We start from the raw sequence: 22,972 nt of genomic DNA on the forward strand, positions 1-22,972 counted from the left end.
TACCAGTGGACGACAGAACACACTGGTGGTTGTGTGGTTGTGCTCGAAGTTCCAGTTGAACAATTCCCCACTTGGCATAGGATGCCAGGGTCCTTTTGGTCATGCCCAGCCTGTCTGTTCCTTAATATCCCCTCCTCTGTGTTCAAGACCTTCTCCAGCTGCTTAGCCGGACAGCAGATAAGTCTGAATGCCACTGGCCAATGCAGGATAGGGCTGCCCAGAAGCTGGATTCTTACTGTAATACTTATTATATATTTACTACAAAGGTGCAATGCTATGCACCACTGGTGCCTGGTACTCTCCCTACAGTACGAAGATATCTTTGGGAGAGCCTTGAGCACTTCATTACCCACAGGGCTTAACTGCAACAGACTGATGGGTGACTGACTGACAGGTTGAGCATCTGGATCCAGAAGCACAGTAGAGACTTGGTAAAAAGTCAGAAATGGACAGGCTGAGTGTTGGGGCTGTGCAGGCTGGAGTTAAAGTACTAGAGGGATTGGTGAGAGTAGTAGTTGAAGGCAGGGGCACAGAGAAGACTATCATTTTGATCCATAGAATGTAGTACTGTGTTCTTTGGAGGCTTAAACAGGGCTCAAAACCCAAAAACATACTGAACTGAAGAAGTGCTGCTCTCTAGTGGATGGGAGGACTAATAACAACAACAATTGCATATCCCAATAATTTTGAAATCAGCATCAGCACCAGCATCTGCTCCAGGCAAATTTGATAAAATATGCTTGTGATGAGTCTCGGAGTCTCTAACCTCCTTTATTTAACTTAACTTAAATCTTGTCTCACTTTTTTTTTTTTAAATTAAATGCCTGACGGGTAATATCTGCATTCTCAATTTACTTTCAAACAACTCAAGCAACAGAGGTTACTATGCTGAGCAGTCGATCAGGGAATTCTGGGAAATGAATAGGGTAATTTGGGAACACTAATAGCGTTCCAATACCCTGGAAGGAAATTGGCAACATGAAAATAAGTGAGTGGAAGCAGCCCACAGAATTAAAATGATGCAATGAAAATATTAAATGTTACTTATCAGACAAACAGAAAAAAATAAGCATTCTGTCTACATAAATCACAGTATAAAAAAAATATATAAATTTTGCCTACATTAATCACAGTATAAGGAAATTAGGATGGAGCAGGGGATGGGCAGGCATGGTGGCTGGGGGGATGGGGGTTGAATCCTGCTTCTGCTCTGCATGTGCAAGTTTGGCAAAAGTAGGTTAATTAGGGTGTCTAAATTGCCCACAATGTGTCCTGTGACAGAATGGCATCTTTGCCTGGTGCCCTTTGCTTGCTGGGGCTGCAGGCTTTGCCGTAATCCTTTACCAGAAAGATGGTCATGGAAGATGAGCAGAGTTAGGGAGAAACGGGCAGTATGGTGGAGTAGGAGACTTGGTACTATAAGCCAATGTCTCTCATCCCAGTTCTCTGAGAACCCCAGACAGTCCATGGTTTTGGGAGCTGGAAGGCAGCAGAAATGAGGACCGTCTGGGGGTCACTGAGGCCCGGGTTGGGAAAAACTGCTACAAGCGATAGAGGAAGGATGTTGTCAGCTGACCAGGGAGATACACTACTGTCTTACTGTAAACCATTTAAAAGCTGTGCACACACAAATTCATTTTGTAAGTAAATGCAGTACATTGTGAATGAAGAGGTAAGAATCTACGTCTTATCTGAGTGAAACAGAACGTGATGATGTGCTTACCTAAAACACACAATTACACCACAGCATCTGCTTTTAGACACATAGCATATGGTTAAACAGAGATGCACAATATATTCACATGCACTGCTCTGATTGGACACATATTAAGTCATTGTAAGATCTTGTGACTCCTCTTGTTCACTATTGGTTGGCTTTCAGGGAGTGTCCTGTTCTTTCGGTACTGATCTGATTGCTTGTGCTTGCTAACAGACATGAACATTTGCACTCATGTTAAAACCAGCCAGAGAGAGAACATATTGATGTACCTGCATGAAACATGTAAACACAGTACAGACACAGTTCAGTCCTGCAAGCAGGTATGTATATATATATATGGATGTGTGTCTTAGCGTGAGTGTGTGCACCTGACTTTGCATCCTGTGTAGATCCATGTGGATGGAACCTTCAACTGCTGCACCCTGCAGAAGGAACTGTCCTCACTTAACAGGAAGTGGGTTAAGGGATAAGAAAAAAAAGATGCCTTTACCTTTTCAAGAGAAGGCCAGGGATTCTCTCAAGCTTCAGGTTCCCCCTGGGCTTCCACTCTAACTTGGCAGTACAGATGTAACAAGCCTGTGAAGTAGGTTAAGTCCAACTCCTGAGAGATTGCTTAACCCAGGAGAGGAGACCTCAGACTACTGCTCAGATACACCTACGTGAAATGAAGACCCCAATGAGCAGTCATGCTGCATAAAAACGGGATTAAGAACCACTCCCAGGTAATCAACAAACTTGAAGGCATAACATAACGCAACGTATCTTTGTAATGTGGAAAATTTGAACTCTATAAATAAAAAGTTCCAAGTAGGAGATACCCTAACCCTGAATTAAATTTGTAGCACAGATGATGTTTTGGACACATTAAAGATCACTGAGAGCTCATATAGGAGAACATATAGGAGCACAACAATGTAGTACCTGAAGTGATGTTCTAAAATGTGGCCTGGTGAAGCACAGAACAGGATCCTCTGGGGATTGATGAGGCTCCCCTTAGACAGATTATCTGCTACTGAGGCTTCAATCCACATTTGTATTCCTAAAAGCTGGAAGGAATCAAGAAGGAGAGCTTTGGGCTTCCCACATGCGATATTTATGCACGTCAACAGCGTCCGCTTCCCTTGGGGTCATTTAGCAGGATTTTGCTTGCAAAGCCCACGTTTGTTTAACATCTGCTTTAACACTCTGTCTAAATACTACAATAATTTACACTGTGGGTAGGCACATATTATAAAACTACAATGGGAATCATATGCTCATACACATATGCATATTTTTTAAACCCTTGTCAATGTACATGTTTCTCCTTCTGGGAATTTTTTCACATAAACATTAGCTGTGCCTCTTTTAGGGAAGGTCTGTGAATCTCAGTATGTAACCACGGTCTCAAGTCCATGGTTTTGAGTTTGCTTACTCATGCTCTGCGTGCGGATGGTATGTTCTTCCTATGTTTGCACAGGGCTTCTCCAGCTGTTTTTTAGTTTCCTCCCATAGCCCACAGGCATGCAAACTGGGTGGATTGGTGTCTGGCTTGTCTCTATTGAGTATGTGCCCTCTGATGGACTGGTATCCCCCCCAAGGCGTCCCTGCCTTGTGCCCTCTGATGGATTGGCATCCCACCCGGAGAGTCTTGTGCCCTCTGATGGACTGGCATCCCACCCAGAGAGTCTTGTGCCCTCTGATGGACTGGCATCCCACCCGGAGAGTCTTGTGCCCTCTGATGGACTGGCATCCCACCCGGAGAGTCTTGTGCCCTGTGATTCCTGCCATATGTTCCAGGCTTGCATTGCCCCCTAATAATGGACGGAGTTCTCTGTGTTTTTTTCCTATTTCAAATATACTTTCTGAAGTTTTAATGGAACTACTCTATTTTTGTAACAGGCCTGGCTTTCGAACTATAGGCAACAATCTAACAAGACAAGAAAAGGGGAAAATAGGTAAATATTGTGACTTCAACACCACCTGTGATACTTAACGATTCCCTATTTCTGCAGAACACTACCTGCCTCGATCCTTGTTCCTCCATCCATCTGTGGAGGCCGCACAGTGTCAAGGGCGCCATTGTTTGTGTTTACTGGAACTAAATTTGCTTTGGAGGTTTTTAATGTTAAGCAGCCTTTGTATTCTCCAACAGAACTGATTCCCTTGGTCAGATCATTGACTGATGACTGTTTGTTTATCAGTGTTTGTTTATTTTTGTGTTTATTCTGCCACCAAAAGCATTTTATTAATCCTGCAGCCAAAAATATTCAAACATTACTGTATATACTATGTATCTTTAAAAATCAGAATATTCTGTTTACAAACAATTGTCACCATAAACCCCTGCAAATGTTCCTTTTTTCATTTCTGAATTGCTTTTATACATTTGCAAATTAACGGAGTTTTGAAGATAACTGCCGGGGCATTCGGTCCAGGAATAAACATGTGAGCCGAAATCCCTGTGCGCGACCAGCGTCTGACATCCCAAGCCCTCTGTGCGCTGCCACCACTTGGCACCTCCTTATGAGTGACAAACAGGTCATTAAATAGATCATGATAAGTGCTTCTAAAATGCCAGAGTAACACAAGGTGGCCAAAGCAGCGAGTGAGTCTGACAGTAGCAGTTACCATGCTAACATATTACAGTAATGTACAGTATGAGGTGATACAGTCAGTTATTAGGGAAAAAGTCTAATTGTATTACTACGTTTTCTAAAGCAAAAGGTGGCGTGCAATTTACTTGCTCAAAGTGACTGTCATAAAAGGGTATTAAACAGCTGCTTTCAGCAAATACATACACTCACCAGCTGCTTTATTAGGTATCCCTGCTTAATTCCAGCTACAAGGGCCTGGTCTTCCTGGGTACCTCTGTGGTACAGAACTCTTATTTTTACACTTGTGGCTTTCCTGTTAGCTTTAACAAGCTTTGCCATTCTCCTCTGACCTCTCTCATTAAGAAGGTATTTTTGTCCACAGAAATGCATTGAATTGATGTTTTTTTTTTTTTCATTTCGTTATTGCAGCATCCGCTGTAAACTCTAGATTCTGTAGGGTGTGAAAATCCCAGGAGGGTGGCTGTTCCCGAGCGGCTGGAAGCAACAATCACGCTGAATTCAAAATCACGCAAACCACAGCATCACCATAAGCACACACTGTTAGCAGGGGGATGTTTGCATTAATGAGAAAGTGAGAAGCTGTTTCCTTTACACTGGCCACTGCACATGTATGTATGTACATATATACACACACACACACACACATATATATATATATGTGTGTGTGTGTGTCTGCGAATGAGCAGCCCTCAAAAAGATATGATTACACGGCCGTGTGTGTGTGTGACCGAGTTCAAGGCTCAGAGGGGCGGGTTTTACAGGTTTTGTTAAAATTCAAAAGAAAAACCAGGAGATATGAGAGAATAACAGAGTTGGTGCTTAAGCCGGGAGGAAAGTGTGAGGTGGTGAGCAGCAGGTACTGTCACCATAGCCCCAAGTCGGGGCCTTCCACATTAGGGTGAGAGGGACAGAGACATCTGTTACCTGCCAAGGTAGGGCTGATGGGGAAGGAACACAGACTGTAGGAAAAAGAAAACAAGCGATAGACAAAAAAAAAAACAAACACACCAGCCAAAGGCGAATACGGTGTCAATCATACTGTCATCTGAGCAGCTATGGCTGGTGATTTAGGCAGCGACGTCCTACTTGACTCCCACGGCTTCCTGGAGAGTGTTTCTCGGGAAGGTTTTGCTCCCAGCAGGAAGCGGTAGCTATGAGCTTTATTGTTGTCCGGCCCAGTATGATTGCCGCCCGTCCGCGACCCTGGTCCTGAACTCACTCCTGCGGTCTGATGTCCATAGTGCTGTTTCGGTTATGGTGAGCCGTCCGCTAGCCTGAGTGGCCTGCGTCTGAGGCCTTTGGGTCACCATCGTGATCGTACCCCCCCTCCACCCCAAAAAGCTGCTCTGTTCCCCCAATGAGGCCCTGACCTGGTCAGTGCTACACCTATAGAAGTTCTGGAGGGAGAAACACCATCAGGTTATCTGTGCCTTGATGTCTCTGATCAACGCCATCTACGACATCAGCCCGGGAGGTAGTACTTGAGATTGGTCACTGCCCATTTGATGGCGAGGGTCTCTTTTCCACCGTGTCATACCTTGACTATACCGGCATCTGTTTTCAGCACAGGTACAGGGTGTTTCTTATCGTACTTTCTCATCATGACTGTGCCGAAGTCTACATTAGAGACATTGGCCCAGACGATAAAAGGCCAGTTAAAATCAGGGACTCTGAGGACAAGCTCCAAGGTGAGAGGCATCTTCGGGGCTTGGAACGCAGCCTCCATTTCCCCTGTCCAGGCCATCTTTTTGGGTCAACCCTTCTTGGTGAGATCCGGCAGGGTCACAGCCACGTATGACAAAGAGTGGATGAACTGCTGGTAGTACTCTGCCAAGCCCGAGAAGGCATGCACCGGGCTTTTAGCTCGTTTCGGTCTTAGTGCATTTGGGAACATCCTTTCTTGTGGCAATCTTCTCCTCCTGCGGCTGCAGGAGGCAGATTCCCATAAGGTGCCCCAGGTAGCGAGTTTCCTGGAGCCCCAAGTGGCAGTGAGCCCTGCAGCCCAAAGCTCATACAACACCATCTGTAACCTTCTTGGTTGGGCTCCACCCAACTCTCCGAATGCACCACCACATCATCTAGATAAGCTGCGACATATGCCCGGTGGGGTCTCAGGACCTCATCCATCAGGTTCTGGAAGGTGGCCAGGGCCCCATGCAGCACAAATGGGAGGACTGTGTACTGCAGGCGCCCACATAGGATACGGAGTGGTTTTTACCCAGGCCCGTGGTGCTAGGGGCACCTGAATATACCCTTTGGTGAGGTCTACCCTCTCTGTCAGCGGGACCACCCTTGGCATTGGGCAGCCATCAAATAGTTACACCTTGTTAATCTTATGGAGGTCATTTCAGAAGTGGAGGGTGCTTGGGTACCATCACAATCGGGCTGGACCACGGAGCAGTAGCTCTCCTCGATCACCCCCAGCTACAACATCCATTAATCCTCTACCTCGATGGTGCGGCATTGAGCCTTGTACGTGTCTCCAGCACTGCAGCCCTTACACCCTATTAAAGGTTCAGTTGGCAAACCACCTCTCCATCCAACATAGCAGAAGATGCATTTCGTATATCTTAGCAATGTTTTAGAAATGAGCGGGCACAGCGAGGGGGAAAATTCCCAATATCAAAGTCACAAACGCCAGACATTCATAGAAGAACAATAAAGACTGTCAGCACACAATAATATAAACTTTGTGGCAATTTGGTGACATTTGCTTCCTGGCTCCTGTCTGGCAGCTCACCAATGACTATTCAAGTACAAAAGAAACAACGCGAACAGTGCAGAGGGAGGAGCTCTTTGGATCAGTTTAGGATGCGTGAAATAAGCAGTGCCATCAACCTTGTGTGCAAATTATGAATATTTATTCAGCAATTTACTGATCTAAAGGATTTTCTTTCCCGAAAATTGAAACTTTGCCCTATCCTTCTGCAAAAAGGAGATTAAGGTGATCAATAATGTCAGAATTAATTTAGTTCTCCGTTTGGTTTTTTGTGAGTTTGTGGAATTTTGGGTCAGCTCTTTGTCCTGCCGCTTGTTCCCCTGAACCTGGGAAACGACTCCTTTTGTGAGACCTGTAAACACAATGTACTCATTTTTCTTAATCCCCAGTATAAGATGGTGGTGGGGCGTAGGCATCCTGGGCTGGGGTAACATCAGGTGCCCGTTAGCATTTACTGAAGATATAAAGCTTCTTCTCTTCTCTTTCTGTTCCGAGAGAGGGCTGACCACACATCCCACACGTCTGGCCCATCTCTAGCTCCAGCACCCGTATTGTTCTCCTTACTTGTTATTCCCCTTTTCCAAATGGCTGTCCTCTGTGCTCCTGTCCCTCTCCATCAGGGTGTCGCTTCCCCCCCATCCCCCCGCCCTCAGCCCTACCTGTGTTGCTCCCCAGCCAAGCACTTCAGTCATACAGAGAAATTCGTTACCGAAGACCATTTGCTTCTCAAAAGTAATACAAAATAAATAATATTTCTCAGTATTTAACACAAAACATGCCATGTGTATTCCATGCAATTTTCTGTCAATGTCTCATAAAAAAAGCATTTCTATAATGCGATGTTTACATTCAAAGAGAAGACTTCATTCATCTCTCTTCTAGCCGCTTATCCTGGTCTGGCTCGCCTGGAACCTATCCCAGTGTGCGTCCAGTGATGGACTGGGCACACACACACAGTCTATGGAAAATTTATAGACTCCATTTAGTGTAACTGCATGTGTTTGGATGGCATGAGGAAACCAGATGACACAGCTGGAACCCGCACACGCCACTGAGCCCAGGACTACCCAGATGATACTCTTCTTTCCATTTTAATTTCCAAAGAGTTCTTGGCGCCAGGGAAAGGTGCACCGTGGTCTAGATGAATAGCACACATCTCACTGGGCACTAGAAGAGACTGCCGACTGCCGGCTTGAACCATGTGGCGATGATAATTACAGTAACTTATAGAAATAAGACAGGAACGAAAGTGGGTCCTGACATGGTTTATGTCACTGTTCTCACACCTTATTGGTGGACTACGTCCCGTACCAATTACCTCACTCTGTTTTTATGCAATCACCTATGAAAGCCTGGGACAGTTGTCCAATGATTCATGGAGATCTTTGGCTAATTCCAATGAATGGGTCGGCTCCGGCTCCATATCTCTAGCATCGCGGCATGACCAACATGGCCGTCTGCTTTTAAATCCTGGACCGGTGACAAAAAAGACAACGCGGTAGCTTCCCAGTGCCTTTCGGTGGCGTTTCAGACCAAAAAATGTATGGGCACTGCCATGCGAGACACTGACCTTTGCAGGAATCTGCTCAGTGGTGGGTACGTGCTGTTATAGGGGCGTGTGTGAGCGCCAGCTTGTGCATGTGACCCATTTTGCAGAGAGATGCCAAAAAGGTCACGGAATTTGGAGATAGCCTTTTTCGTAAACAAAAAAAAAAAAAGCACCTGAACTTGCAGCGATTTCTTTCCCCACGATTAACAACACAAGATATTTGAGTCAGATTTATAATCCCCACCTTTTGCAAATCCTCCACATAAATTTCTAAGATAAAGTTTATGGTGATTATGACATTTATCGGACTAATTTAAAAATTAAATTGATCTAATAGAGTATTCTGTTTTACAGCACACCATCATTCGCATTTCCTTACCATGTTTCAGGAGCGACATGTTAATGAAATAAATTTAAATGATCAAATTAACCATGAAACTCGATGATTGCCTCTGACACCGATGTGGAGGAACCTCAGTCACTCCTGCCTGGTCTCTGCAGAGAATTCCTGGGTCACTTAAATCCGGCATTGAAGATTAACCCTTTTAGCACTCGTTAGCCTCATTAGATTACATTCTCTCATTTGACAGTAATTTAAATGCCTTACCTTTGGATAGTTTATACAGCTGAATTATCTTATATTGAAGCCATATATTCATATAACAAATGTGAATCTGCAACCAGAAACAAACTCGGGGCAACGGTAGCAGGGATACCGTCATACACTCCTTCATTTTGAAACCTTTTCATGCCAAGTTTGCAGTGATCTCTCGGATATCATTTTCCATATGTCTTTGTAGATGGCCTGGAAGATGAAAAGATTGCAAGGATACACCTCCCTGGGAGAGGTAGGGGAAGGTTGAGGATTACTTAGCTGAGCACCCAATCACCAGCAAGTCCCTGAGATCCTGCAGAGAACAACAGAGTTCTTCAAAGGAGATCTAGGATCTATCCATCATTCCTACCTCCTTTGCACCAAAAAATATCTTCACATATGTGTACCACTGTATAAAGCATAACCATAAACAGCCAGACAGAATAATCATAAACAGGAAGGCAGGTACAAGCTTAAATGGCTACAGAACAGAACTGTATATCTAGTGAGGTTTAGAAAGGGCAGAACTACAAATGATAAACAGCTGTGATACATCCATTCTTACCACAATGCTGTCTCTTTTATTGCAACAGCTTACCGTAATATTCCTCAGTCCTGTTATATAGGGAGCGAATCCAGGCGTGACCAGCTGGTGGCAGGAAATGTGATTTACTGAGTCTGCAATATGCTATAAAGCGAAGGCACAGACTATGCCAAGCGACATTGGCAGTCATCATTATATATAATAGTTTTAGAACTGTACAGTGTTTTTATTTTTTTTAAAGGTAAAAAGAATGAGGCAAATGGGAGAAAAGTAATCTTATGATTTAAATTGCTTTAATTGAGCAATTAAGTTCAGTGCTAACTGGTTTAGTTTACTTTTGGTTCATGGAGGAAATAAAAGAGTATTTTCTCATGTATTCTGCATTTCTGCCTCGTACTTCACCTGCCTGACATCACATTGTGTTTGCAAAGCACTGGCTTCCAGTGTCACGATCGCGGCGGTCGAGCAGGCAGGACTGCGGGAAACGAGGGTTTATTCGGGGAGACGGGGCAGACAGCGACGCACATAACATCAATGACGGACACCCAACTAAGGAAGGTTGGACTAATATACATGAAACAAGCCAAAACTAACAGGGAACAACTGGGCACCATCGGGGGAGCACATGTGGATGATGAGGGGGCGAGGCACACAGGAGGATCGAACGAGCAGGTCATGACATCTAGTTCATTCATATTTAATTGTTATTGATTTCATTATGCTTATACAAGGTAAATGTACAGTATTATCATTATTTAAAAAAATTAAAAAACGTCAGAAATGCTGCTGCAGTACATGTGTGGAAAGAACTTTCGTGATTTAAAGTGTTTCAATTAAGTAATGAAGTCTCTGGCTTAGTTCCTCAATGTCTGTGTTGCTTGAGTTAGTCATGGAGCGTTCTCAGCAAGACAGTGACAAGACACCTGCTTCTGAGTCGATTACCAGTGAATACAGGTAAACTGACCGTGTAATCGGAATGTTGTGATTCAGTCTGAAGAAAAAAATATTTTCTGGACTAGTCAGTGAGAGGCCCCACCCCATTCTGTTAGTGAGTATAGAATCCAGCTCGATATAAAGCACTGTGTACCACATTAAAATGGCTTTGATGGCCTGAGTCAGTCTTATTTTCTCTTGGCTTTTGATTAAGTATTGAGAGGTGGTGTGCTGCATAAAAATATGTATTCCTTTAGGGGAATTTTCCACTAGCTCTTTGCATTACGCTTTGTAATAGTACTTGACATTTTACATACACATGATTTATTGTTCTAAACTCTTTTGCCTTAGATTCCCCGATTGAAGAAAATCTGAGACACTGTTGCTTGACTCCCACCCTAAATAGCATCAAGCTCCATTCAAAGACCCATAAAACAGTTAATACATATTATACAGTACATGAACCAATTATCATCTCAGATTCATTATACCGAAAATGACATGCACAGTGTTCCACGGAGAGCTTTTTACTATGCTTCATGAAGAGGTAATGCTCGTTTAAGGAGACCCAAAAGAAATGCTTTGTCCTCTGAGTAAAGAAGATGGCTCTTCTGTTTCAGATGAAAATTAAAGTTGACTCATCCTTCTTTTTTATGTGGTATGGAATTCTTTGACGGGAAGACCTAACCCATTTTAAACCTGGGTAAAAGGCCCTTACATTCCCTGCATTTCTTTAGTATTCTCTATAAATGGACCTATTAGGTATTTTCACAGTTCACAAACAGCACCATCTCTTGCCGCTTCTTCTCCATATCATCTCAGCCATCTGTCATGGCAGGGGGTGGGGGGCACGTGACATAGTTCTTCTGTGACCTCTGCCTTATAGCAGCATAAATGTCACAGGAACAAATATCGCCATTCAAGCACCACAGCGTGAAGCGGAAATGGTTGGGGGGGGGGGGGGGTGTTCAGTCTGAATGAGCATTTTGCATTCTGGATGAAATCTGATGGATTCCATCAAGACGGAGATGAGACCGAAGCAGCTGCTCCAGGGAAACATCTCCAAACCTTCCCAGAATACAAAATTGGGCTAATTTCACTGGCAATAAGCAGACAGCGTTTCAGGTTGCTGTCTTAGCAGATTCCGGACAAATTTCCCAAGAATGTGTCAGCTGATGCGACACATCCTGATGCGATGAGCACAGGGCGGTTTGGGGAAAGGATGGCGATTGATTAAAAAATAAAACTGAAATGGTTTTATGGATGAGCCCAACGGTTACATTTAGTAATGGGTGGGGTTATAGTACACTGTCAATCAAATGCTGATTTAACCCCACTATGACTGACATGCATGGTAATTACACGCACTCTGAGTTCTGAAATTTCAGTTCTGCACTCACTGCCCATTCTGTTATGATACTATATCCATGAGATACTTAGTGACAGAACAGTTAATTAGAACTAAATGATATTTTTGCATTTTCTTTTTGATTTTGTAAGTGGATTTGTGTTTACTGAGCTATAAATATTAACTCAGAACATATATTAAATTTCTGTTGCCTCGGGCTCTCACGGAAATCAGATAGGCCCTCATATTGACATTAATTCGGCTTTCTTTATTAAAGCATATCTATATTAATATTTATGGATGGGTTCTTTATATTATACCCACAACACGCAAGAGTTTTTGAATATTAAAAAAAGACGCATACCACAAAACTGTGTGTGCCGATGTTCTTATAAACAGAAAAAAGACATACCTAGCCTGCTAAGAAACTATAAGCAACAGCTGAAGAACAAATATTATTATTGTATTATTATACATATTTAATATGTCAAGACAATTAGCATATCCTGGGGCATTTCCCATGAATCACTGAAATAATGGAAATAATCAGACCCAATCACTTTGGTTCTGGCCAATCTGAAATTATGTTTGGACACTGAAATATGTTATTATTTTAAGATACTCTTTAAGAATTATTATTTACTATATATTAGTTATCTAACATGAACAGTGACAAAAAAAGAAATAGTGGTAAAACTTTCTATGAATGCCACGTATATAAGAGTCTACTTACACATTCATAACACATTGTAATGCAGTCATAAAGCATTATAACATGGCTGTAAATATTTATAAAAAGGCATATTTATTATGCATTATGAATGCTTTATGAAGCTCTCATCTATAATATACTTTAGATATCTTCATAATGCAGTACATAGCATTTTTAGTGCTTATACCGACCATTATCATGCATTATGAAGGTATCTATAGTGCATTATAGATGAGAGCTTCATTGGAGCCTATAAAGTATTATAATCAATACTATAATGCCTTATGCCTGTCAATAGAAGGTGCTGTAATGCTTTATTAATTCTTATACTGACCTTTATAATGCATTATGAAGGTATCTGTCAGGACTGCGGGGCAGGCGAGCCAGAAAGCAGGCGAGCCAGAAAGCAGGCGAGCGGAGCCGTGAGTTCGGGCAAACAGGGTTTATTTGGAACGGAGGGTAGACAGACACGAACATCCACTGACACTACATTGACGGATCTCGGTAGACTGACTGAGACAAGGACTATATACAAAAGACAAGCTACTGGTAACGAGCCACAGGTGAGAACAATCAGGGAATCACACGAGGTAACGAGGTGGGCGTGGCACACATCGGGATCGAACGGAGCGGATCGTGACAGTATCTTTAATGCATTATAGATGGCAGCTTCAAGTGAAGTGTTACCAAAACATTACTTGGTCTCATCTTTCTCTTTAGAAGCTGCACGGGATTGTAAATTTGCCATATCAAAAATTAACTTTATCAGCACAGAAGGGCACAGGAAACCATACTCATATGTTTGTAATGTGGTGGTTTCCAATTCATGTATATTTCATTGTTTTTGATTTTATTATATTATATACAAGGCCTATGATTTATATTTCATGTGAAATTTTCAAAACTCTTTTTTTGAGGGCAACCAATGTACCTCTTTGTGTAAAATACAGAATGAGAATATGGTAGTATTGCTATAAAAACAAAAAAACAGTACTTAATATTTTTACAAATCTATAGATTTCTATTTCTAGTTTATAGTGGCATTGAGAATCCACTGCACTTTCACTTTGTTGGTTTGTTGACTTGTTTAACGTGTCATTCCGCAGATTGCGTCAGCTTGGTGTAGCTGGGACCTTGGCCTCCGTTTGCCGTTGAGATGGCTGTGTGCGGCCGCCTGTCGTGTCGCCAAGCTGCGGAATGGACTATCGAACATCTTGCCAGACACACTCGCGGAGGGAACGCGGCGGGGCATCTTGTGTGGGACGGTGAGTATAAAGACGGCCGCTCATTGCCCCGCCGACTCCCCGCCTGCCACCCCCTGCTGCTTCCCTGATCTCCAGTTACTAAGAAAGTGCCGTGAAGAATCCGGTGGACGACTTGTCGCACTGAAATCGGACACATGTGCCGGACTTTGGTATGAGAACAGAGGGAGAGAGGCGGAGCCATGGTCTTTGATGATGCAAGAAGGAGATGCATACCTACGACTGGCTCGCTTGTTTCGCAAGATGATGTGCACAAGCTTGCTCACAGTTTCATCATAAGGACACCTGATGTCACCTTTTAGGTCATTCCCATAATACACAGAATTAATAACAAAATAAAATAAAACAAGACAAAATGAAATAAATAAAAACACAAATCTATATGTTTGATGGAGCATTACTGTAAACCACAGGTGATTGCTTCTCAATATTCCATATTTTTTGTCTCGGTTCGCCTGAATAATTATTTTTCTTAATCCATTTAGCGAATTCGCTCCCTACTTCTTGGGAGCTGAGCCCCCCTAAGGGTCAAAGTCTAGAATTGTCTCTTCAAAATATTCCTATAATGTGGTCATATGTATGCACACACTGACACACAGATAAACACACACAAACGTGCACGCACACACACACACACACGTGTGTATGCATGCATGTGGGTGTTTGGGTATTTGTTCAGTTTCTAAGGGACCTTTTTTTTGTCGTTGCTGTTCTTTCCATCATCATTCGCCCTTTTTAGAATTGCACCTGAGGTTCCTACAGCCCTATATAATACCAGGGGTACAAAACATTTGTCCTGGTAATGACAGCTTAGGCAGCAGAACCAGCATCCAGGGAGCATGTGAGCCAGATGAATGCTCCATTTAAGAGTAAATAGTGTCCTACACCAGGAACGAGACATTCCTCCTTTGGCAACTGGGGCTTCTGCCGTCTGACACGTGACACTATCCGCTCTGTCTTGCGTCTCTGCCAAACATTTTAAAGTCTCGTGCGGCTCGAATCCCCACCAGGAATGTGGCCTTGTAGTCTTGAGGCCAGCGTTTTGTACTGGGACACAAAAAGGCCGCTCGATGGAAATCCACATCATGGTGTGTCCTGCGATGAGCTCGCCTATCATATTTCAACTCCTTCAGTTTTCAGTGCTTTTCTCAATCCAGATCAACTGAGCACACATAACGTGCATCAGACCTTTTCTGGAAGCATCCTCATAATATCCTTTCCCTTTAATCGCCTCTATTCATTTCTGGCCTGAGTTTGTTGTCTATGCAAAATACTGTGAAACTCCTCATTCTATCACTATTTTTTTTCATGAATGTACCAGTGACCAAATCACCCATTTACTTTATATATGCAGGATGCAACCTGATTTGCGCTTTTAAGTGGACAAGAGTCTTCCTTCCACTAGGCGTAATCCGATTAGAGAAACCAATTTCAAAGGGCGCTCAGCCTCCCTCAAAGAACCACGCCGCATCTTTGTGACATACTGAAATATTTTTTTTTCTAAACAATTGCACTCTGTTTGTTGATGAGGTGAATAATTTCAATAGAACATGGAACAATCAGCCTATGATTAGATTGGTATAATTTAATAAAAAATAATTTACACCATAATTCAAATTGTAAAATGAAGAGTATAATAGAAATCATAGCAGTGGAATAAATGATTTCATAACACGGCCGAGTGGTCAGTGTATGTAGCACGAAGGTCCACCACGCATTTTTATTCGGTTGCCTTCATCAGTGTTACTTTACCGTATTCAATATTACAATATTTGATTAAAATGTATTTAAAATGATGGTATACTATGGTATTCAGTAACTGCTTTGGCACACACTGCAGCAAAGCCCGGCAATCTTGCATATAGTGTAGAACTTGCCGCCTCGTAGGTTTTGCTGCCTCAGAGACGGTTTTGAAATTCCATCACATGCACAAAATGCAATAACATGCATTACAAGCTGAGACAGTCAGAAACCGCAGCTCAAGCTGACTCTCGGGTGAGGCCAGAATATCTGTGTTGCTTAAAAATCCAACCGCATAATATTCAGTATACTATGATATAAGAGGAGGCCAGGTCTAAGGTTTTCCTCCAAGATTGTTACACATCTGGGTGACATGGATGGCGGACCGTCATCTTCAGCGCTGTATCCTGGGTGTGCCCAGCCAGTCTGCCACTTCACCACCACCCACACACTACACAATCGAACGGTAGCATCAAAAACGGCTGAAAACCTCGTCGCTGTGCTTGACGAGAGCACTGCCTTGGGTCATCGCGCAGCGAGGCGAACCCGTGTCCTGCAGATTCACACCACACCATATCCTGCTCTGCCTGTGTCTTACTGCGCTGTCAGTCCAAGTTTATCTCTTAGACTGGGTCTACTTGCACCTAACAGGGCTTCCGGCTACCCAGACCTCCCCAGCTAACCCAAAACACCATCCCTGGTCTCCCCCCCACGCTGTCGTTTGTAGTTCGTGTCAGGTTCAAGAGCTCGCCACGGGTACGGACAAGCCAGACAAGGGAAGAGAAGCATGGTATCGACAAGATCTCATTAAACTCCAGCCCCTTTCAGGCTTGCTGCCTGCCTCTGTATCAGGTCATCTGGCAGTGTCAGGGCTGAAAGGTTGAAAATCAAAAAGCTCTCTCTTATTTGACCTTGGCCCTTCCGTGATGGAGCGAGTCTCCCCTGAGCACCAGGACTGAAGCCTTGCTCCTGTGTATAATGAATGGACTGAAAACTGTACACTGTAGCTCTGCCCTGACCTCCTCACTGCACCCTGATTGGCTGATTTCCTCTCACTTTGTTCCTGTCTATTTCTGCGTCTTTAGGAATTCAGTCGTAATGATGTTGCATTTGCTTTACACCAATTACCTTAAACCGCATAGTTCTGGATGAGCGGCAGAAGCTGGAGTCCTGGAAGATAGGTGAACACGCAGACTCTGCACACCTGGAATGGTACAGAAAGCAAACACATGACTATCTAGGCTTGAGCCCACAGCCCTGCCCGCGGAGCCATCAGGTAAATAAATGTAAATGTAAGTCAGGGTACACCTTGGGTAAGAAAGAAAGTCCTTTGCACACACACACACAAACAGGCAAGCACACTCAAACACGCACACACACTACATATTAGTCAGCAATTCGGTGGAACACAGTGTCTTTGAAAGGTGAGACAAAACCCTCAAGGACAGAGTAGGGGGTTCGATCAAAATCCTCATCTCAGTGGGGAAGTAATGCCTACCTACCTGTTATCTGCATGGCCACTCCATCATAACAGGGTGACTTTGGCTATTCCCCTGCATGAGGGCAATTTCTATGAATGTTAATTATGCTAAACTTTAGTCAACATTTTGCAAAAAGAAATGGAAATTAGATTACAGGGAGTTGGCACGGTAGCTCAGTGATTAGTAGCCATGGACAGGGGCACAAACCTCACGGATGCTCTGTGTAGGTCGAGTTGGCGGGTTCTCCCAGTGCTGTGTCGGAGTCTCTGGTACAATCCCAGGACATGCAGTTAAGCCATTAGACCCTCCATATATGAGTGTACATGGGAAGTGTGATGGACAGGCATGCCATCCAGGGTGTGTCCCAGCCCTGTGCGCTGTGTGCTTAACAGGTCTCTGGCAGAACCTTCGGTATATGAAAGAACTGGACTCGGCATGACAGATGCAAAAAACCCTCAATCTTTCAACAACTCCTGAAGGGCCGCCGTCTTCTAAATGAGCAAACATCGACTCGCGCTTCCCATTCCCGTAGCAAGCTGCAGGGCTTGATTTCACAATGCACCTTTTCCAATTTTTTAAGTAATTAAAGAGAAAAAAAAAATATCTGTATTAGGAATTTAAGGACTGATTCATCAATGCAGAAGCTCCCTGGAGGGATGAACCTGAAATATCAGGTTATGCTGGAAGGCAGCTTGATTGGAACTAGGCAGCATCTTGTGTTTGTGAAGCAAAACACCTTCATCATGGCAGGGCGCTACTGCAGCCACTACAGCTAGTGCCTCTGACATGGGGGCACCTATTAATGTAATGATTAAGTGCGTAAGTGGACCTAAAGCAAAAAAACGATGGTAATAGCAGCCCGTGTCTATAATATTGACCAAGGGTGACATCTAAAATTTTAGTGAATTGCAGCACAAGCAAATGGATAAATTCTAACTAATCAACAGATGATTAAAGATGATTAAAGGAATGGGATCTGCAATTTGTACCAATGGGATTATATTGCCCTTCACTGTCTTCTCCACAATAATGATGAGCGCCGCGCATGCCATCCATCTATTGGCCATTATCCTTTGTCATTATCCTTTGTACTGAAATAAAATAAATGCGTTTACAGATGCAGAGAATATGTTGCAATTCACTCGTTCTCCATAACTGCTTTTCGGGTGTGGAGTCACGACGAGGCTGGAGTGTGACTCAGGAAACATGGGTTGGGAATTTGGGGAAACTCTGGGCAGGATCACAGTCCATTGTGGGATGCATGCTAACACAAGAAGCACTCTCCGGCTAAGGCGAGGTCTTTTAAATGGTCTCATAACTCAGGACTCCAAGTCTAAATCTAAATCTCTTTATTAATATGATAGCCTGCTTCCATGCCAAACCTCTGCACCAACTTTACACAATCTTTGTCTCTCTTGTCATAATGTCCATATCTTAAAATATCACATACAGTATGTATAATGCTTGTATGTCTGAGTATTTATATTCTGTTTTTTTTTACTTCTCATTTGCGCTATGACACAACGAGAACAGCATTTCAGCGCAGCGTATAACTACACAAATTATATATCTGAAGCTGATAATGAAATATACTTTCACTTCAGTTTTGGAGACAGGTGGTGGGAGGAGAGGTGAGTATGCAGAGGAGAACATGGCCAGAACATCTGGCATCAAGTCACACGTAGATGATTCGAACCCACAACCCTAGGGGTGGGAGGTAAGAGCGCTTCCCACAGACCAACCACACTGCTCTCTTATACAGGACTTTTCTCTTTAAACCAAGAAGTCGAACCCTTGGCCTCCCTCTACGTCGCTCGCTTCTGAGGTACCGCAATCAGGATTCTTTGGCACAGCTTCTACTAATAATGGAATCACACGGGCGTGTGTATGTGTTCCACCACCTCCAGGCCCTGCCTCGCAGCTCTTCCCGATATGCCACTGCAGGGTGATGCGCTTCCGGCCGGCGAGATGACAGGAAGTCACCTTTCCAAAGAGCACGCCACGTCCTTCTCGTCTGTTCGCTCCTCTTTGTTTCCAAAGGTGAGCTGTGGGGAAAAAAAAGGCTCACCACCAGATTTCAATTACCTGGAGTTCACACCCCCGCCCACTGGCCCCCCGTGAATTTCCCTTGGGTGTCTTTTTACCGGGAAGCGGAATAACAAAGGAGTTCGGGGGGGGGGGGGGGGCGTAAAATGCCAACACAACGCAATATAGAGCTTGGGGCGTTAACACTGGCGATCAGGTGAATCTTTGATTTCCCAGCTGACACCTGAAAGAGACGACGTAATTGTTACTTAGAAAACAATACACAGGCTAGACTTCAAGCGAATACGCGTTTGTAATAAGGTGTCATCTTAAATCATCCACACAGACATGATCTTAAGAAGCAGATTGTCCTTGCCTTTTCATGTTTCACTTGAGTCCTCCTAGATAAAAACTCACATTTAAATAAGAGATCTGCCTTCTGTCTGATTTTGCAATTATTCAGGCATGCCAGAATTGAGCTGAACTGAACTGAATTGAGAGTATAATGAAAAGTTAATTTTATTTTGGAATTTTATTGTCTTACGTCCATTTTTAGACTGATGTTTGCTTCTGTGACAATGTCCACTTGAAAGAACAGGCACTCCTTGTGGCAGTTGCCTGGTCCTTAAGCCTAACCTGTGTATTATTACCACGGCATCAGTGCTTGGATACATAGAAAAGACGAGGCCACCATAAACGGAGCCCCCCACTGTGGGTGCCGTCCTGCCCCCCGCATGACGTGCAAACCTGTTTATTTGCACCATCAGCAAGCCAACCTTCGAAGGTAATCTCCACTGCATTTTGGGGAAGAATTAACTATAATATATATTCTGGGAAAAATTCAGGCCTCACGATAGCACAGATAGATGTTTGAAATTCACCATTAAACCATACAACCACAATATTGCGAGGGAAGCCATAGTTTATGCAGCTACATAAGATATATATTAAATTCCAGTTTGTCCAGGTATTTTCTATTACCTTCCTTGTAGGAGGCCGGGGATTTGTTTCCAGTAATCCTTTACCGGCGAATAGGTGTTTCTTCTGCTTTTTTTGGTTTCCTTTGAATAATGTAAAGTATAGGGACTGTGTGAATGATTGTAAGGGTTATGTTTCTTTTTGTATGTTTCTGTGTGTGTGTGTGTGTGTGTGCATATGTGTGTGTGTGTGTGTGTGCGTGCGTGCGTGTTCCAAGACTTCACAAAGGATTTTATGTGTAGACATGCAATGGTCTATGTTTGTAGGCAACTTTAGTGTTAATATATAAAATTAATATAAAAATTCACTTGGTGGAATGTTGTGTCCCCCAAAAATGACGACATTTTATTGTAAACCTTTAATGTTTAAAATGCAGAATGCGTGCTTTATAAGTGCAACGAGGTAATTAGCAGGTCTACAGATTTAATGTCTGTAGGTCGAAAGAAGCAGGAGCTCAACAGTGAGCAAAAGTTACTCCGATATTTAAAATAAACTTCAATATAAATCGCCTTTTAATCTGACTTAACTTGATTAACTGGTCTAAAAAAGCGAGAAAAGAATAAACATGCATTATTTAAGAAATACAGTGATAAACTCAGATCGACCTTGGTCTTCCTGTGGAGCAAATTACCTCTGAGTTCCTCTGGAGAAAATGGCCGTGCATGTCAGTGCACGCGCTCCTGAGGGAATGAGAAAAAAGCTGGGGAGACTTGATTACGCTAACAGGTCTGACATAGTTTATTGATACTCGTCTCGTCATAATGGCTCACAGTAAATATTGTATCGGCGTAGTGGCAACGGGATGCGTCCAGCGCCAGCCGGCTGGCGGATTGATGAAGAAGCACGTGCCCTCATGCCTGCCAGGGGGCGCTGGTACTCATAAATTAATGTGCACTGGGGGGGTAGCGGGGTGTTGGAGGGGGGGGGGCAGCATATTTATGATGCAAAAGAGGCTGTTTGTTAAGGGTCCGCCGAAAGCGTCCCGGGAAATCAGCCGGAACAGGCAGGTATCCGCCCCCAGTCTCCCGGCTCGCCGGGGCCCACGGGTACATGGGCGGCACGCAGGGGCCGCTCTCCCACTTGGACTGCCTGAAAGGCGAGGCATTTTGGCAGGTGCTAGGCAAGGGCACACTGATCTTGCTTCTTGCCATGGCTGTGCATTAGTAATAAGGACGGGGCTCTGCCTTTTCACAAGCCCCGTCTGTGTATCTCCCAGGGAGTTATCTGTAAGCCCCCCCCCCCCCCCCGCCCCCACCGCCGCTCCTCTTCCTCAAGTCGCTCTGCACTGAGGAACTGCTGACACCCAGATTGCTCTGGTCACTGGGGAGTCCAGCAGAGCCTCCTGGAGACCCCCCAGAGGTGGTGAGGACTGGTAAGATGAGCAGGTTGGTGACAACCAGCTGTGCTTCAGATCATGAGTCAGTGCTGAGTCATTCTCAGACAATTAACACTGCTTAATTAAAGTGGATCCACTGGCAAGGTTATAAAGAGTGCTATCGGTGAGGTGATGGGACAGGAGCTGTTTATGTGTGGCCCGTGAACAATCCAGCAGAAATAATTATTTTTTAATGCTTTCTGTGTTTTAATGGTTCACTTTCGCAGGATCTGCCTGCCCCAGAAACTGCCTCTTTAGGGTAAATATACACAAAAGTGCGATCAGACCTTCACTAGCTCTTAATTATTACCCAGACCATCGAAAAATAATAAACCTCAGCCTGAAGCCAGGATTCACTTCTGGATACATAATGCAATCTCAAGGCAGAGGACCGAAAAGTTAAAACCCATTTTATCAAAATGAAAACATTTCCAGCAGCCCATCAGAGTTCACGGATTTCCTCATTGTTCCTCATTTAATTAATGAAGCAGATCAGATTTTACAATTGAACATAGAAATGTATCGAAATCCACACAGAACAATCCACACAGTTTATAGGCAACACACACAGCTCAGCTTATATAAATACACGCATAATATTGCATATTGCTCTTTAAGAAAAATTTAAATCTCTCTGGTAGTCTAGATGACTGGTTAAGAATGACCTTCCAAGATATATTTTCAACTCAATTACAGCAGACCTAAAAAATAAGAGCAATTCCACTGAATTTACCGTTCTATTAAAAAGTACAGACTTTAGGCAAATTACACACACACACACACATGCATGCACACCTATATATAAGGTTAGGGCTGGGTAGTGGTTAAGGTTGTCATGGTTGGGATTAGGGTTTTTCCCACAGAAATGAATGGACAGTCCCCACAAAAATATGGATACCTAAAGTGTGTGTGTGTGTGTGTGTGTGTGTGCGAGCGGGTTTACCTATCCTTATGGGGACACAATGTCCCCATAACGTGATAAATATCCGTTTTATGGGGAAACCAGTTCCAATAAGGGAAAACTCTATTTTATAAAAATCGATGACTGCTATGAAAAAACTAAAAATGCAAAAACTCTTGTATTTTGTTTGGTTACTTATGGTTATGGTTAGGGCAGGGTGGGGGTTAAGGTTGTCATAGTTAGCGTTAGCATTTTTCCCATTGAAATGAATGAGCGGTCCCCGTAAGGATATGTTTACCCTACGTGTGCGTGTGTGTGTGTGTGTGTGTGTGTGGACTATAACCTTTTCTTTATGAGAGTATATTTGCTCGAGCTGACCTTACGTCCTCAGAGAGTTAGGAGGATTATTCCGGGAGCAGTTGTAGCCAAACAGATCCAACGCTGCAGCAAACCTGCAGCACCCTCTGCTTTCTGCAGACCAGCCAGATGCATC

At 43.6% G+C, this 22,972-nt stretch overlaps 1 long non-coding RNA gene across 1 annotated transcript; it reads right to left on the minus strand.

Moving 5' to 3' along the window:
• Window positions 1-2,364: 2,364 nt before the first annotated feature.
• On the minus strand, window positions 2,365-17,471 carry LOC111839368 (uncharacterized). Its single transcript, XR_002837084.1, has 4 exons — window positions 17,408-17,471; window positions 16,848-16,923; window positions 2,642-2,766; window positions 2,365-2,375 (listed from the first exon to the last, which is right to left on the minus strand). It is a non-coding gene; the product is annotated as an uncharacterized lncRNA (long non-coding RNA).
• Window positions 17,472-22,972: the final 5,501 nt, after the last annotated feature.

Source organism: Paramormyrops kingsleyae, chromosome 2, assembly GCF_048594095.1.
Source record: "Paramormyrops kingsleyae isolate MSU_618 chromosome 2, PKINGS_0.4, whole genome shotgun sequence".
In the NCBI taxonomy this organism is placed as follows: Eukaryota; Metazoa; Chordata; class Actinopteri; order Osteoglossiformes; family Mormyridae; genus Paramormyrops; species Paramormyrops kingsleyae.